Source organism: Solanum dulcamara, chromosome 12 (genome assembly GCF_947179165.1).
Source record: "Solanum dulcamara chromosome 12, daSolDulc1.2, whole genome shotgun sequence".
Lineage (NCBI taxonomy): Eukaryota > Viridiplantae > Streptophyta > Magnoliopsida > Solanales > Solanaceae > Solanum > Solanum dulcamara.
This window is the reverse complement of record NC_077248.1, coordinates 52,357,464-52,375,906: the sequence shown is the minus strand read 5'-3', so window position 1 is coordinate 52,375,906 and position 18,443 is coordinate 52,357,464. Positions and strand designations below refer to the sequence as shown.

At 36.7% G+C, this 18,443-nt stretch overlaps 1 pseudogene; it reads left to right on the top strand.

The window, feature by feature from the left end:
* Positions 1 to 13,641: 13,641 nt before the first annotated feature.
* On the top strand, positions 13,642 to 14,761 carry LOC129875765 (CENP-B homolog protein 2-like; annotated as a pseudogene).
* Positions 14,762 to 18,443: the final 3,682 nt, after the last annotated feature.

Below are 18,443 nucleotides of genomic sequence, written 5' to 3'. Positions count from 1 at the left end.
ATCTCGAACGTTTACTCCACCTTCATTGTTCTCTTCGAGTCGAACTCCCAATCGGGCTAATCTATGTACCTCGTTCACCAATTCCCTCCTTCCCTCCTCTACATGAGTAGTGCTACCCATAGACAATCTGCTAAGAGCATCAGCAATAACATTAGCTTTACCTGGATAGTAGAGGATGCTCATGTCATAGTCCTTGAGTAGCTCAAGCCATCTCCTTTGCCTCAGGTTGAGTTCCTTCTGGCTGAAGACATATTGTAAGCTCTTGTGATCAGTGAATACGTCAACATGCACTCCATACAAGTAGTGCGCCAAATTTTAAGTGCAAACACCACAGCTTCCAGTTCAAGGTCATGAGTAGGGTAGTTCCTCGCATGAGCCTTAAGTTGTCTCGAAGCATAGGCTATCACCTTCCCCCTTTGCATCAACACACAACCCAAACCAATTCTGGAGGCATCACAGCAGACCACAAAGACCTCTGTTCCATCGGGCAACATCAGGATAGGAGCAGTGGTTAGCTTGGCCTTCCATTTCTGGAAACTCTCCTCACAAGCATCAGACCATTGGAACTTAGCCTTCTTTTGAGTCAACTTAGTTAATGGTGATGATATGGATGAGAATCCCTCTACAAACCTTTGATAATAGCCGGCAACACCCAAGAAGCTCCTTATCTCTGTCGGGGATGTGGGTTTGGGCTAATTTTTCACAGCTTCAATCTTCTAAGCGTCAACCTGAATACCATCTCCAGATATCATGTGGCCTAAGAAAGCCATTGATGCAAGCCAAAATTCTCATTTAGAGAACTTTGCATACAATACCTGGTCTCTCAAGTTTGTAAAATGACTCTAAGATGATAGGCGTGCTCATCTTCATTCTTGGAGTAGACCAGAATATTATCTATGAATACAATCACAAACATATCAAGATATGGTTTAAACACCCGGTTTATGAGATCCATAAAAGCTGCGGGGGCATTAGTCAACCCAAAGGACATGACCAAAAATTCAAAGTGGCCATAACGAGTTCAAAAAGCGATCTTTGGAATATCGCACTCCCTCACCTTCAACTGACGGTAGCCGGATCTCAAGTCTATCTTTGAGAAACATGTGGCACCCTGAAGTTGATCAATTAAATTATCTATTCCGGGGAGAGGGTATTTGTTCTTTACGGTGACCTTATTCAGCTGCCTATAGTCAATATACATTCTAAGGGACCCATCTTTCTTTCGCACAAATAGGACCGGAGCACCCCATAGTGAGACACTCAGCCTAATGAACCCCTTATCTAACAAGTCTTTCAACTGTTCTTTCAACTCCTTCAACTCGGCCGGATCCATTCTATATGGAGGGATTGAGATAGGCTGGGTATCAGGAAGAACATCAATCCTGAAGTGGATCTCCCTATCAAGAGGGACTCCAGGCAGATCCTCGGGAAAGACATCAGGAAACTCATTGACAATCAGGACCGACTCGAGAGATGGAGACTCAACATTTCCATCTTTCACTCGGACGATGTGATAGATACACCCTTTTGAGATTAGCTTCCTGGCCATAAGTTAAGAAATAAACTTACCCTTAGGCATAACGGGACTACCCCTCCACTCTATGACAGCTTCATTTGGGAATTTGAACTTGACAACCTGAGTTCTACAATCAATAGAGGCATAACAGACATAAAGCCAGTCCATGCCAAGGATCACATCAAAATCAACCATATCCAACTCAACTAGGTCAGCCAAGGTATCCCTGTGATAAATTGACACAGTGCAATCTCTATAGACTTTCTCAGCTAAGACAGAATCACCAACCGGAGTAGCTATACTGAAAGGCTTAAGAAGGTATTCAGGAATTTTATTGAATTTACTAACCACGTAAGGAGTCACAAAGGATAGGGTGGTACCCGAATCCATCAATACATAACAATCAAGAGAAGAGACTCGAATCATATCTGTCACGACATTTGGAGAGTTCTCTTGATCTTAGCGACTACCTATGGCGTATAAACGGTTTGTACCTCCCCTCGTGCCTGAAGTAGTGCCCCTATGATCACCCTTAGCCAGTGGTGTGATAGTAGAGAACTGGGCCCTGTCTCCCCATACTGGATACTCTCTCTGAAAATAGTTTATTTAGCCGCATTTATAACAACCGGCCCTCCCCGCTCTGTACTCTCCCAAGTAGGGCTTACCATACTTGATGCATGGTGGCTTCCCTTGCGAACCTTGACCCATGCTAGCTTGGGATTGAGAACCCTAGGGTCTGAAATTCTGGCGACTCTATCCTTGTCGGTCATACCTATTTTGCGGCATGGGTGCACTTACGGTAGATGAGGCATAATTGAGAGGCCTCTTGTGGAAGAAGGACCTGTTGCCCTTGTTTTGCCTCTGCTCATTCTCATGCCCAGTTGATCTTGCCTTCTTGCTCAGATGCTCCTCTTTGTCCTTTCTCTTCTCATCCTCCACCTGTTGAGCATACACTATTTGTCTAGAAATATCCATATCAGAGATTAGCAATGCCGCTTTGCACTCCTTCTTCATATGCCTCCTTAATCCAGAGACGAATTTTCTCATATTTGACCTCGCATTTGGGATCATTTCTGGAGCATACCTGGACAGAAAGGCTTCCTCAAATTCATCTCACCTAGCAGGTTCAGCATCATCACCCCTACCTTGCTCCCATTGGTTATACCAAATGTTTGCCACATCTTTGAGTTGATAAGACACCAACTCAACACCCTCAATTTCCATAGCATGCATAGCTTTCAAAATTTTCCACATCTCATCAATAAAATTTTGGGAGTCTTCATCAACCTTAGAACCTGTAAATGTCAATGGATTCATTCTCAGAAAGTCTTTAATTCTGGTGGCAGCAGATGACTCTTGGAAACTAGAGCTGAGAGTGGGCGAACTCTGATTACCATTTCGGACAGCCACTAATTGAGTGAGCATTGTAATTGCACCTAGAAATTCTGCCTCTAATATGGGCGCAGGTGGAGTAGCAGGCACTTGGGGTGCCTCTGCATACCTCGCAGGTTGGCCTCTAGCACTTGCTGGGCGTACCTCTGATTGGGGCATCTCAACGTTGTCAATGTTTCTCTAGCTAGCTATATGTTTAAGAGGCATTATCTGTAACGTACAAATGCACGAATTAGAAAGGAGTTTTATAGAGTTCAACTCTATCGCACGAATTCCAGAGTATGAAAGAAATGAAACAATTCCTAATGTCTTATAGCCTCCTGATTATAAGTGTGGTGCACAACACACCCATAAGCAAGACTCTAATAAAACACGGCTTCATAGACTCCCTAAGACTCTTGAACTCTAGGCTCTGATACTATGTTTGTCACACCTCGAGAGGGTACCCTAGGTGTGGCCGGCACTCGAAGGCCATTTCTGACCTCCGAGCGAACCACTTGGTCCAGTCACACCTTCATTCGATCACATTCTCTTAGCGGAAAACTTAATTAAGGATATACTATTTATAAATTAAGGCCAAAGGCCAAGCAATCATTAACTCGACAAGAAATTTTAAAAAGGGCTACTCAAAAGAACAATTCGACATTTCTACCTCCGGTCTATGAAGCCTCTATCTATAATTTGGAAGGTGCCCATGATAAGCTCATGGCTACCAACAATCAAAATAAAGCAAGTGACATCATAACTTATACAATAAGAGCTCAACATCCTCCAGAACTAGGAGGACTCACCGCTAGTTGGTAGGGGGTGGGGATCTTCAACGAAGCACTGGTTGATGATCTCTAGTACCTGTCTCTACATCATGAAATGATGCAGGCCAAATGGCGTCAGTACGTGGAATGTACTGGTATGTAAAATGGCCAAAGGGAAGGATATAAAGGAGACATTAATTCTATCAGAACTCAACTCAAGAGAAATAACAACTCAATCAAGTGTCTTAGATCTAAACAAGAATACGGTTTAGACGGGACCAATTATATACCATTCAACTCAATCCGACTCAGAGTACTATCAAGACTTATGTGGGAGTTTATCTCATCTGACAACCATCACTTATGAGCCAGTGACAGTACAATAAACCGACGTTATTGCCGCATCCGTTCATGCTTTGCCAGGGCATGAACGAGTCAACCAATCATGAATCCAATCCAACCAAGTCCTATAATGTCAGGACAAACATTTTGGGGAAACATCCGACTTAAACGGTTCAATCCCCTCCTACGTTTAGCGACATAGTTATTGGGTTCGAGTATGGACTCTACTCTTACCCAATTCGGTGCTCGATACTCCTCCCAAGACTCAATGCTCATAAAACTCCATCCAATCGACTCAATCAAATCATATCGACAAGTCTCATTTAAACCTTGTCAACTCATCCACTCTAGCTCAATCAATCATCTCTAAATCATATCTTTCAAGAGAAATTTAAAGGCACATTTATAGCAACATATAAACATAACCAATCATTTCCTCTATCCATTTAATCAATCTTTGAATCTCATCACAACTCTAAGGCTTTAAATCAACAAATCAAGAGAAGTATCATTTTTAAGAAAATAGCATCCTTTATCATAATCCACATAGCTAAGAAAATTAATAAAACATATTTAACAACTTATCTTCATCAACTCATACTCACACAAAGACTCTTTTTGGAAGTTCTTGACTAAACCTCATCAACATAGCAAGAATTACTCTAATAGACAACAAAACTCATTTGAACACAACCCCAGCAAGAAACTCCATTTCTATGGGCATTTATCCTCAAAGAAGGTATAGGGCACATGGGTGGAATCAACCCATGTTTTAGATAGCCTTACACACCTTAGTGAAGACTTTGAATAAAACCTTGTTGTTGGGTCTTCAATGGGAACTTGTAGTCTTGAAGCTCTTGGGACAAATCTTTGTTGAGGATGGAGTAGAAGAAGAAGATGAAGAAGAGAGTTTTCTAGGGCTTTTATAGAGAGAGAGTGGGGGCTAAAAAATGTGTCTCCAAATGCTTAAGGAGGATACATATATAATTTGGGACAAATTCCCAAATTGCCCCTTCTCAAAAGTTCTGAAAAATAGGCAAAAATGCACCTGCCGCGATAGTGGCGCGTCGCGCCATTGCAGCGCTAGGTCGATTACGCCTAAAACTTGCACATCTCGTAGTGGCGCGCCACGCCAAGGACCAAACTACTGAGGCACATTCTTGGCGCGATAGTGGCGCGTCGCGCCCTTATAGCACCAGGGCCAATATTTTATGGGTTCTGGAAATTGGCTTGAAAAACCCTGCCAAACTATGAGGCATATTCCTAGCGCGATAGTGGTGAGTCACGCCACTGCGGCACGTCATGCCACTGCGGCGCCAAGCCCAGTTTTCCAGTAATTGCAACCCAGGCCTGAAAATCCCTGCTGCGCTAGCTCGTCTTAGGATCGTCATATATTTTGACTCCGAACTCCAAAAATTACATTCTTGGTGGCATTGGAAAGAAGACTCGATGAACTTTAATTTGATAGATCGTAGGCCACCCAAATTGTCGTCTTTCAAAAGATAGGGTTATTAGAAGTCAACCCCTTATGAGAAATCCGCCTCAAACTTAGCCACGACGAATCTTTTGGATTTGATTTGGTCCTAGGGGTCCTTCATAACCCCACATCGCCTCTAACGCTGCTAAATTTCTCAACGAATCGTCTTACTCATGCAAATGCTCCATAATACTCGAGTTCGACCCTACCCAAATACAAGAAGGGTCCGAATCTTAGGTAAAAGTTTTGATGGGTGTTACAGAATACCACTACGCAACTTGATCCATCTACGAGTGTATGCTTTACAACCCTTACCAATAATCCCAAATTTAGCTATCCCTTGATCCTTTTAAGCTAATTAAATAAGGATAATTAGCCCCAAATCTCATTATTTAATCTCTTTTCCCATTCATTACCTCCTTGATTTAGCAAGTAAGAATATGGCGAGTTCTAACGCTGGCCATCGTTAAAAATTAATCAAACAAAGGGAAAAATAATACATACATACACACTATTCAAGAATTACTTTTTTTAAGTCTACGTCGTTAAATCTTCATAGTTCCCACAATCCTAGTTGTGGAATTAGCTACTCATAACTATGTGATCATAATCAATAATATTTGGTTTAAAATAAATCATGCATTTACAATAATGAGTATGAGAAACCAAGATTTTCAAATAAAATTCGAATGTAAAATTCGATAACAAAACCCAAGAATTCAAGAATTAAACTTGAAAATTAGTTCAAGGTCAATTCTCAAATCCAAAATGTGCATAATATAAAAATAAACTTAAGGAATGTATTTATAGACAACTAATCCTAATTAAACTCGGACTGGAAGAAACCAGAAAATTTAAGTCAGTTGGGTTCTACGACTCTCTTCTACGGATCGTCTTCAAGTAGATGAGTCATAGAGCTAAATCGTAACACAGCCCTTTGTACTGATGAACTTTTCTTCTTCAAAGATGACTTCTACAACTCGTAATCATAAAAATGAATCATATACTTCATTTGTAGATCAGATCCTAGCTTTCAATTGTTGTGATCTCTTCTACGGATTCACTCTATGACTCGTAGTCATTTGGACGAGTCGTAGAATTGACACGTAATTTCAGCTATGCCTTAATTCCTCCATATTGTTTTGAATACTACCACCTATGACTCATAGAATTTATTACAACTTGTAGTTGGGCCTCGTAGACTCCAAAATTCCTCAGTGTTGTGTTTCTCCATTTAATACTCCAACTTAATTTTCTGCAAAACAAATACAAACAACATCAACTCTACTAACGAATGCTTAAAAGACATAAAATTTCTCAAGTTTAAAGTATTAAAAGTATCTAAAATCCACGGTACATCAGCACTTTCAACTTAAAATAGTTGCTTGTCCTCAAGCGACACTATTATAGTAAAACGACACAATGCAACATAAGATCAAGAATCTACAACAATCAAAAGGCTATTCACTCTCGACCCATTCCAATTTTTATTCATGATATTCTTGCAATCATTATTTCAAATCAAACTAACTTATGTGTATCAATATGAGACATTTCAATACTAATAGACAACTTTACATACAAATACAACATTTTCCATTTTCATGACTTTTTCAACAATGTTGCTTGTGCCCTCACTAAAAAGAAATCCCTTTTTCACACATATTGTAAATATGTCTTTCAGACTTAGGGACACAGAAATCACTCAAGATCATAGAAGAAATTCATACCTTCATGCACAATAACATAGGCTTGCCCTTATTTTCAGTACTTAGACTCTTGAAAAGTTGAATTAGGATCACTATAGGACTTTTTTTGGCTTGTAACGTAGGCTCGGGGAAAGGTGTGATGTATTTGAATTTTAGAGCTTTTTTTCCCTCCTCAAACACTACTATAACCTTGACTCCAAATCTTACAACCTACAACTCGTTTCACTCTTATTCTTCACTTTTTGCTTTTGCTTCGGGTGTGGCTTTTGTTTGTTTGTTTCTCCGCACTTTTCTTATGATTTATGCCTTTCATTGACAACCCTTGCTAATTTATTTTTCATATCAGCCACTTACCTTTTTTTCTTCCTTTCTATCTTGTTTATCACACGTTTCTTTTCATACCTTTTTTTTCTTGCTTTCTTTTCTCATACCCCTTCTCTTCTGGCTTTCCTTTTATAGTAGCCACCCTTAACTTAGTATTTTAGTCTGAGTTGAGGTGCACATTATCCTAGAAGGGACCAGGTCTAAAACAAAGGATTACAATTAGCGATAGGGACATTTGAAGTATGCTTTTATTGAATCAAAAAGATCTTTAAGAGGCTCAAATATTTGGTTCAAAAGGGTAAAATGGTAATGGTTTTTTCCTTCAAGGCTAAGTGGATTGGTTCAAAAATGGCCTATGATCCTTTTCTAATCAACAGTTCAATTATCCCAGTATGACAACGAAGCAAGTTCTATATTGATACAAATAGACAGAACACACAAATACCTCACACACACTTGACATCAAGTTTCATTGTCAATTTATCAATCTCTAGTTCATATTTCAATCGAATTCATGTGTTATCTTCTCAGTTTACATCAACATAGTCAATATATCAAAGAAACAGTCACAATTACTTCAATTAAATTTTTGGAGGGGTTTATTTCTATTTTAAAACCTTCTAGCCATCATGCCTTAGATCTCTACTCTTATCTAACATTTACATCCTAAACATGCCGGTTCAACATAAATAAAAGGGTCCATAGGGAAAAAGAACACAGGCAAAAAAAAACCAAGGATTTAATCAAGTGTCTAGGGTACTCAGACTTTACCTAAATACTCGTGCAGTAATAACCACCCCACCCCTACTCAAAAAATCTTACATTAACCTCAATGTAATACAATAATAAGTAACATGAAAGGAGGAAAGGAAAATAAAATGTGGCGCATAAGCACCAAAGTCTATCTAGTCACTTTCGAGTCCAGTTGTGTGGATCCCAGTGTGGTAGAAGGTGGCTCCACAGCTGCCTGGGAGTCACCATGAGTGGCATCTCATCAGCTTAAAGCTCTGATAGCACATTACATCTCCTCCTCTCATCACAGCTCCTCTATCTGTCTAGATGCTCGTGTGGCCGCCTCAAGATCATGGTGCACTTTATTCCTCCTCCTCCAAACCTCAGCAATGTTCAAAGTGTCATCTTCAATGTGAGGTCTTTTGTCTGTTAAAACCTCAAGATCATCATCTTTAAACAGATCAAACAAACACGGTGCCTGAACAGCCGGTATAGAAAAAAGATAGGGGATAATGTAGCTAAGGCTGTGACATGGGCCCGTAGGCCATCAACTCTTGTTCGTATGCCCGCTAATTCAGCACTTAATGAAGTCTGCAACCTCTGATTCACTATAAGATCAAATGCATAAATTTGTGCATATATCTGCCGCTTCCAATCAGCCAAGGTAGCCTCTAATTTTGTCGTTGTGCACTCTTCTAACTCAATATAGCTTTTTGAACCTAAAGTTTGAGATGCTGATTTAGGTGTTTAAGTTGGGCCTCTATCTGAGCCTGTTGTTGCATCAAGGTTTGCAATACTTTGATTGATATGGTGACCAAGCTAGTGGGCTACGAATGTGGCATTATAGTAGATGGGACTACCAAGGCAGTCAGGGAAGCCTTAGATGGCTCCATGGTGGGTGTATCATAGTTCGAAACAATTGCCGGATCAGCTTTGGTAGGATGCTGGACGTCTACAAACTCGGGTAACCTCACCTCTAGATGAAGGGCACACTGCTGGCCGATGGGATTTTTGTCATCCTGGATGAACTTGACATTTTGTGTCTAAGACACTCTGTTCAATGTGTCAACCCATGCAATCAAGGGTAATGTGGCCTCACGACACAAGGGAAAAACTAGGCAAGGGAATGGAATGGTAGTGTTCCTCTGAATGGACCGTTCATTTATCTCAGCTATAATGACCTTGAAGAATTCGACTTCATAGCCAGTCATCAAGCTCTTAACTATTACCGCTGGATCTGGAGTAAAATAATTATCAGCATTGGTCAGGCAATGACGGTGTCGGATAGCCCACCAAAACTTAGTCATAAAATTTAATGAGGCTTCTTGATTGGAGTTGGATGTGATGCCTAATCTATAGTTATACCATGCTTAGCGATGTAACCAGCAATCCATATCAAAAGCTCTTTATGTTGAATCGTATCCCTCATTGCATTTTTGTCTTGAACAACTTTCAATTTGCGATTGAACTCGACTTTCGTGGTAGCCTGTGGAAATTTTGGACCATAAATAGCCCATCAAACCGTCTCCTTAGACAAATCCACTGGGATATTCCTAACCAGTGTAGTCAAAAGGATAGGCGACTCCAACTCTTTTGTCTTCGATAGAGCCATCTTCTTGAGGGTTGCTGCATATGATGCAAAGAACTCTCGCACCATAGGATTACTGTAACTACCCGGATGTTCTGTTATTTACTCACATCTATGGCGATGAAAAAGATCACGGATTTCTAGGAATGCTTCATCATTGTGATGACTTTCAGCTCCTCAGTAATGGGTCGTTTGAAGTTTTGTTGTCATTTTTTTCATGCCCTATCTGGTAGAAGTCGAGCATGCCTTCCACACACTATTGTTTTGTCTCCCCACAGACATGGAATGGTATGGAAGGTTGCTCAGGCATTAATTTTCCCTCATACACTAATCCGGAAGTAGATGGGGCCACTGAGTCATTGTCTCTCTCCGCTACCTCAGATGATTCACCCTCGTCACACTAGGGGGATGTGGATATTGATGCGGTGTGAGTAGAAGGAGGGACTCCTCTTGATTTTGGACTAGGAAAATTTATTTGGAGAATTCTAGATTGCTCCTCCATACAAGTGGTGTCTCGGAGTCAAGGGAGTATTCCTCCTCGGATCCATTGATCTCAGTATCCGTCGGTGCATCTTGTATCCATTGTTTTAAAATTTCTGTGATTTCTTTCTTTGAACTCTTTTTCTTTTCACCACTGCTCTTCAGAGTTTGTTTGGGAGGCATTGTGCCCATGGAGTAAGAGTAAGTACATAAGTAAAAAATATCACGAAAAGAAAGAAAAATTATATTGGAAGTCAGATATTTTTTGTCTACGATAGGTATCTACGAATCGTAGAAGACTCTACGACTGGTAGAATCTACTCGTAGAATCAGGCCTGCAAATTTTTAGCCTCTGAATAGGATCTACGAGTTGACCTTACGAATAGTAGAAGTTTCTACAGATCGTAAGGACATTCATAGACTTTGTTCTATGCCAAATGTTTTGGGTACTTAATTTGTATAAGTCAACCCTATGATCCGTAGAAACATCTACGACTCACAGGATGTATTCGTACAAAGTATGTGCCCAAATATTTAGTCACTGGAAATCGATAGTTGAGTTTGACGAGTCAAACTGACGAGCCGTAGAATATTCTACGACTCGTAATGTGACTCGTAATATATGTTACTTCTGAGGGTTAATCACTAATCATTAGGTCTTCTTTACAAGGGGTAACTATGACTCGTAGGTTAACGGCGTCTAAATTTGATATGCCCAAATTACACCTCCCTAAAGAAGTATAAAGCAGTCATTGATCAAATATAGAATCTAACAGAGGTTAGGGTTGATCCCATAAGAAATATGGTTTAGAATTTGGTTAATCATTTATTATTTATTTTAGTAATCAAATTCTTTCCGTAAAGAAAGGGTTTTTTAAGTAAAATTAATTAACAAATTAAATAGCAAGTATCAAGTAATAAAGTAGCAGTTTAATATAGTTTTAAATCAATATAAAACGAAACTAGGGTGTCTGTGTTCCCCACGAATCCTTAACTATGTAGATTTTTTTTATTAGTAATTTTTTTCTAGTGTGTTAGATGTAGCATCGGTAAGTTAAGTTCACCTAAGTCCTTTATCTGACAAATAAGTAAATTTTACTACGCAACTTGATCCATCTATGAGTGTATGCTGTACTAACCCTTACTAATATCCCAAATTTAGCTATCTCTTGATCTGTTCAAGCTAATTAGATGTGAATGATTAGCCCTTACGAGGCGTGCATCAAAAATTGGTACGAAAGTATGAGGTCTCGTTCAGGATCGTTGCCAAGGTTGGCAATATCTCATAGCATGGATATTTGGCAAGACCCTTGTGAATATCATATTTTTAATGAAACTCCAAGTATAATCATGGATGTTATGTTTTCAATGATAGTTTGATGATAATCGTCTTAAGGATACATTAGTCATTCAGTAAGCCTTAGAGCCTAGAAAAGTATATAAATTTTGTAATTTATTATTATCCGCGATTTCAAAACACGGTAGTAACTAATTTATTTATTACTTTATTTTTTTGGATAATACATAAGTATCTCCTGAACTATGATCGAAAGTTTAATGACATATCTTAACTTAACTAGGGTTATATTACCCCTAAACTATTTTTAAATGGATAAATACACCCTAAAAACTGACGTGACATACAGAACGTGCACACTCTCTTGAAGACAAGGGATAAGTGAAAAAACTAGACACATATCCTTTTTTAATTAATAACTTTATAATTAGTTAATACACATAATTATTGATATTAAAATTTATATATATTTAATTATTCTCATTTCTTTTTATGGAAACTATTTATTTTAATTTCTTCCTCACTTTAAACTTTTTTTTTCATTAATTTCTTATCTTTTCACTTTTAATTATTAAAAAAGTGTTTATTTTTTGAAAATATAATTAAAAAGTGTCATTTAATTTTAACGTTTTAATTTTTTTATGTTTAATTTGATTTTCTTCACATATTTTAATATCCATTTGAAATTAACTAATTTTAAATACAAAGCATTTGAAGTTAAATTTAAAATCAAATAAAAAAAAAGACAAAACAAAAGGTAAATAAAATCAATACAAAAATAAAAGAGAAACAATGAATGAAGGTAACAATTTTTTTAAAAAGTTTAAATACAAGGATAAATTAGTGCTGATTTTTGTTTTCTGCTTCCCATTCATTTGGATGTGGGAGTAGGTGTGTATTTTATTGCTCTGCCAAAAAGGGGCATTTTAATGTTGGCGATCTAAAGTCAAAATATAATAATATGATCTTAAATTTATTTTATAAAATTCAAATATATACTACACTGGTTTTAACTGCAGTTTTCATTTAAGGTGATGCAAGATCTATATCGCATCAAATTAAAGACCCTCTGTTTCTCCATTATTCACGAGTCAATTCATCCTAAAAATATTTAGACTAAATTTGTCAAGCAATATAATGTCCTGAAATGGATGCATGAACTGCATTTGGATCTATTGTAGGATTATGGGTTCAATATTTATTGTCCACTCTTTATGTAGCTAGCATATCATGCGCGGAAAATTATTTGATGTTAAATTATACTATGCTGATGCTTTTAGTGCTCCACGTCTTCTTACTAATTAATTAACCTTTTCTCAAAGAATCATGATACGTTCTTTATAGCCCATCGGGATAAAGTTACAGTAAAACCTCTATAAATATATATGCTTGGGATCAAAAAACATATTTATTTATTGAGATTATTAGTTTATCGATAAATACATAAAATATTAATTTATCGATAAATAAATTTTTATTATTTTAGAGAGTATTTTGCAGTATGTGCCATAAGAAAGAAAAAAAATATTTGAATTAAGAATTTCAAAATTTAAATCTAGAAACTAAAAAGTGTAGTCTTTGCATATTTATTATTTAAATCTAGAAAAGCTAAACGAATTTGGTGAAGTTTAATGTTTCTAATTGTATTCATGTATATAAATATGAAGAGATTTTATGTTAACTATAAAAGGAAAAAGTTAGACTTTAAAAATTATAATCCAAGTATAATGTCTTCTCATTATTTGAAAGACGTACAAGAAAACCATCTTTAACCAATAAAATAAGAAACGTATTATGTGAGCATAAAAAAGAGAATCCAACTATTAGCCAAAAAGATGTGCAAGCATGGGTGAAACAAAAGTTTGATTTGACTATTAGTCAATCAACAATATCGCATACTCTCAAAAGGTCGATAGAATATTTGTCAAATGAGATGAAAAATAGGGATGCCAAAAGGCATAAACCGGCAAAATATCCTGATTTAGAGAAAGTTTTGTACGACTGATTTCTTCAAATGCAAGAGAAAGTGAACATGTCAGGAAAAATTATTCAAGAAAAAGCAAAAGATCTTTTCCTGAAAATGTATGATGAAACTAATTCAGAATTCAACTTCTCTTCTGGTTGGTTAGAACGTTTCAAGTCAAGATACGAAATCAAGTCCTACAGACGTTTTGATGAAAGTGGTTCGGTTATCATGGAGAACATTGAAAATGAATTGTCTAGCATACGGTCAAAACTAGATCAGTTTGAATTGAAAAATATTTATAATATGGATAAAACTGGACTATATTACCGATTGGAAGATGATCATTCACTTTATACCAAGCAGCTTGAAGGTCGCAAAAAAGACAAAAAGAGAATTACTCTTGCTCTTTGTTGCAATAGTAATGGATCTGGCAAAGTACCATTGTGGATTATTGGTAAGTTGGCAAATTCTAGATGCTTTAAAAATGTGAACATGAACAATCTTAATTACATGTATAGATCTAACAAGAAAACTTGGATGACTGGCTTTCTTTTCCAAGAATATGTTGGCTGGTTTGATAAGAGAATGAATGTTAGGAAGGTTTTCACATCCAAAGATGGTTGAAGGCCTAAGAAATGTAGAGTTGTTTTTCTTACTTCCTAACACAACGTCTAAGATTCAACCATGTGATGCTGGAATTATTCGAGCATTCAAAGCTCATTATCGTCGTCGTCTTTATTTCAGCATCCCACAAGGCATCAAGGTTGAAGCACCAAATACTGAAAAAATTAATATTTTGAATGTTATTATTTTTGCTAACTTGACTTGGAATTTTTATGTGAAAGAAATAACAATTGCAAATTATTTTCGGTATTGCAAGATCTGGTCAGAAGAAAACAATGTTTTCGAATCACAAGTTGGTGAATTAGATGAAGGTATCCAAGAAGTCGGTGAATTAGATGAAGGTATCCAAGAATTAAATGATGTCATCTCTAATTTAGCCTACAAAAATGTAATGAATGTTGAACATCTTTTGAACTACCCTAACGAGAATGATACAGTTATGAAATCACCTACAGAGGAAGAGATTATTCAATTTGTAATGAATAATGATGATGAGAATGATCCTGAACAAGATGATAGTAGCATTATTCACATTTATCGTCAAAAGAGACATTTCAAGTAATGACTACATTATCAAACTATTTGGTACAACACGAACAAAATATTTGAGAAATTGAGTTCGCTCTTCAAAAAGTTAAGGATGAGATTAATTTTGGTTTTGGTGGGAAGAAAAAATAATTAACTATAGAATCATATTTTAAAAAGAAATAGTTATTGATCTAGTATTATTGTCTAATTAAATATATATAAATTTTTGATGTATTTTAGTAATTATTACTTAATATTTTTTTGGGCCTTTAATACTTTATTTTTAATTATTATCTAATGCATTTAGCGAGAATATTACTTTAACATAACTGGCCCAAGTCGGGACTGGAGAAAAATATTTATTTAGAGAGATTATTACTTTATCAAGGTTTTACTGTATTTTTATCTTCTCAAAGTAACGGTGAATTTAGACATTAAGGATCGTCTGATAGATGTATAATAATAGTGATGAATATGACTTATTAGTAATGGTCGTATTAGTTATGTTTATTTTAGTTTTAGGTTGAATATCATTTACACCACCCAACTTTGCTATAAGAATCTGATTCCCCCCTTAACTTTGAAAAATAGTCATTCTCTCCCCTCTCCCCTTTTTCTAATTGACTTTTTTAAATGTCTATTCTACCCTTATATTATCATTCTTTTTTATACTTCTTTTAAATCATGAACTCATAATATATTTATCTTTAATCTATTTATCAAATTTTCGATAAAAACATTTAGTTTCATCTAAAAAAGAAATAAAGAAATATTGATTGAGTATATAAGTTAATGTCGTTCTATAATTATCACGATCTGAAATCGGGTCATGATGGCGCCTACGACAACCCCTAAGTAGGCAAGTCTAAATCAATTACAAAACTTGCAGAAGACAATAATTTAAATATAATAATAAGAATAAGCAGAAGATAGGAATAATATATAGAAAATGGGTCATATCATAAATCTGTAGTTCGATACGAAATATACAAAAATGGCCCGAAAATGACCGAGAAAACTTAATAACACAAGACCTAACCCCGGACTTGGTGTCACTTATATTGGAGCTACTAAGTACATAAATACTATATATATAAAAGAGAACTGACTAATCAAAACACAAAAATCTAAGTCAGTACAAAAGAGGAAAAGCAGCAAGTTTCTGAATGTTAGGAGCTCACCACGATCCTAGTCTATGACGGCCGAAAAAGATCCAACACTCACTGACAGTGGCTCATACTAGGATATGCATCAAAAAAAGATGTAGAAGTTTAGTATGAGTACGAAAATACGGGGTACTCATGTAAGACCCCGGAAGTTGAAAGGCCAAACAAAAAAAATTTATGCAGGAAAAAGTTGCAGAAAACTGCTGGTGCAGGTTCCTACGAGCCCACCTACGACTCGTAGGAAGTTATACAGGTTGTAGGAATGAAGTCATAGGAAGCCCAACACTTGGGGAAATTTGAGTTCTGAGACAAGTTGAGTTTACGACCCGTAGGAAGGGTGACGAGTCGTAGAATTGACTCGTAAGAAAGGTTCTGAGAAAGAAAAAATTCACTAAGGGTGAATCCACCCTAGGAGGGATTCCTACGGACCGTAGGAGTTCCTACGATTCCTAGAAACGACTCGTAGGAAAGGTTCAGAGACTCAGGTTTCCAAGGTTTTAAAAGTTGCCAGGACGAACGGGTCCTACGACTCGTAGAAAGATTGACCATCCATAGTCCAGGGTCGTAGGTTGGGTCCTGAGTTTTTGAATTTTAGTCAAGTGTTGGAGTGATTGACAACCCCACCCTACGACCCGTCACAATAAAAAGGAATTTTTTTTGAGAGCTTATGAAAGCTCAGCTCTATATAAGGGAAGGATGAAAAAACGACATGATGAGAAAATCTTTAAAAGGGAGTTAAGAGCAGGTGATTAGTGTTTCTGTATAACTCGAGGCTACAATTGTTTTTGCGCACATTGAGATCCTAGTGGTTCAGGCCCTTTCAAGTAATTCATGTCTTTCCCAATGGAGCCACTGAATTAGAGATCGATGATGGGTCTAAATTTAAAGTCAATGGGCAACGTCTCAAATTATACTTTCGAGATGGACTTGGGGTAGCGATGATTGAAGTGATATACTCGGACGATGCTCGATCCTCATGTCTACATCATGCCACGACGTAAACTAACGTGCTTCTTGGGAGGCAATCTAAATTTTACTTTGTGTTATTTTCAATAACGTATGTTGAGTGTGCAAGTAGACAATGACTTAGAATTCCAAAAGGATGGACAACACTTAAGGCATGGGACAAGGTACCAGTTGGCGTGTCACCTACTCATTTGGCGTATCGCAAAATAGGTTCGTCAAAATTAACATATCCTCCAGTTGATCGGAGTGGCAATTTTGTAACACCAAGCCAAGTTGGCATGTCGCTGAATACCAATTGGCGAAGGATACCCATGTCGCTGGATTTAATAGATCACTGAAGCCTTTTTGATTTATTTAGTAAGCTGAGGATGTAATTTGGTGAGTCGGCGTCCTGTTTGGCAATATTAGTCAGGCTCGCCAAATTTCTCAAAATTTGGAATACCAACGGTTGTTTGAAGTTTAAAAGTTCTTTCTATTACTCTATACCTGCATTGACCATTCACTCACGTACTAATCAGACTTTAGGCCTCACCATTCCCATAGTGTTAGGCTTGCATCTTATCAGTTTACCACTGTATTCATTCTGAAGGATTATACTGTGCACAAAGCTCCTCCAATTGCTCATTAGTTCCATTTGATTGATTGAAATCAGTTTGTGGAGGTTAGCTTTTGAATTTTATCTTGTTTTCACTTCATGAACTTGTAGAATTCATTATTGTTGGGTTCTTGATGAAACACATATCTTATGCTCTTGCTTGTTAATATTCCCTTAATGGGTGTGGAATTAGACCCTTGTCCATCAATATTGAATGTTCCATGTCTATTTTTCTTGGGTAGTTGAATAGGGTGTATTGAGTCATTGTTGCCATTTGAAATTTTACGAGGGTATCGTGAATTGGGGGATTATGTCATGCAGTAAAACCTCTATAAATTTATATGCTTGGGATAAAAAAAAATATTTATTTATCGAGATTATTAGTTTATCAATAAATACATAAAATATTAATTTATCGATAAATAAATTTTTATTATTTTAGAGAGTATTTTGCAGTATGTGCCATAAGAAAGAAAAAAATATTTGAATTAAGAATTTCAAAATTTAAATCTAGGAAACTAAAAAGTGTAGTCTTTGCATATTTATTATTTAAATCTAGAAAAGCTAAACGAATTTGGTGAAGTTTAATGTTTTTAATTGTATTCATGTATATAAAATATGAAGAGATTTTATGTTAACTATAAAAGGAAAAAGTTAGACGTTTAAAAATTATAATCCAAGTATAATGTCTTCTCATTATTTGAAAGGCTTATAAGAAAATCATCTTTAACCAATAAAATAAGAAACGTATTATGTGAGCAAAAAAAGAGAATCCAACTATTAGCCAAAAAGATGTGCAAGCATGGGTGAAACAAAAGTTTGATTTGACTATTAGTCAATCAACAATATCGCACACTCTCAAAAGGTCGGCAGAATATTTGTCAAATGAGATGAAAAATAGGGATGCCAAAAGGCATAAACCGGCAAAATACCCTGATTTAGAGAAAGTTTTGTATGACTGATTTCTTCAAATGCAAGAGAAAGTGAAC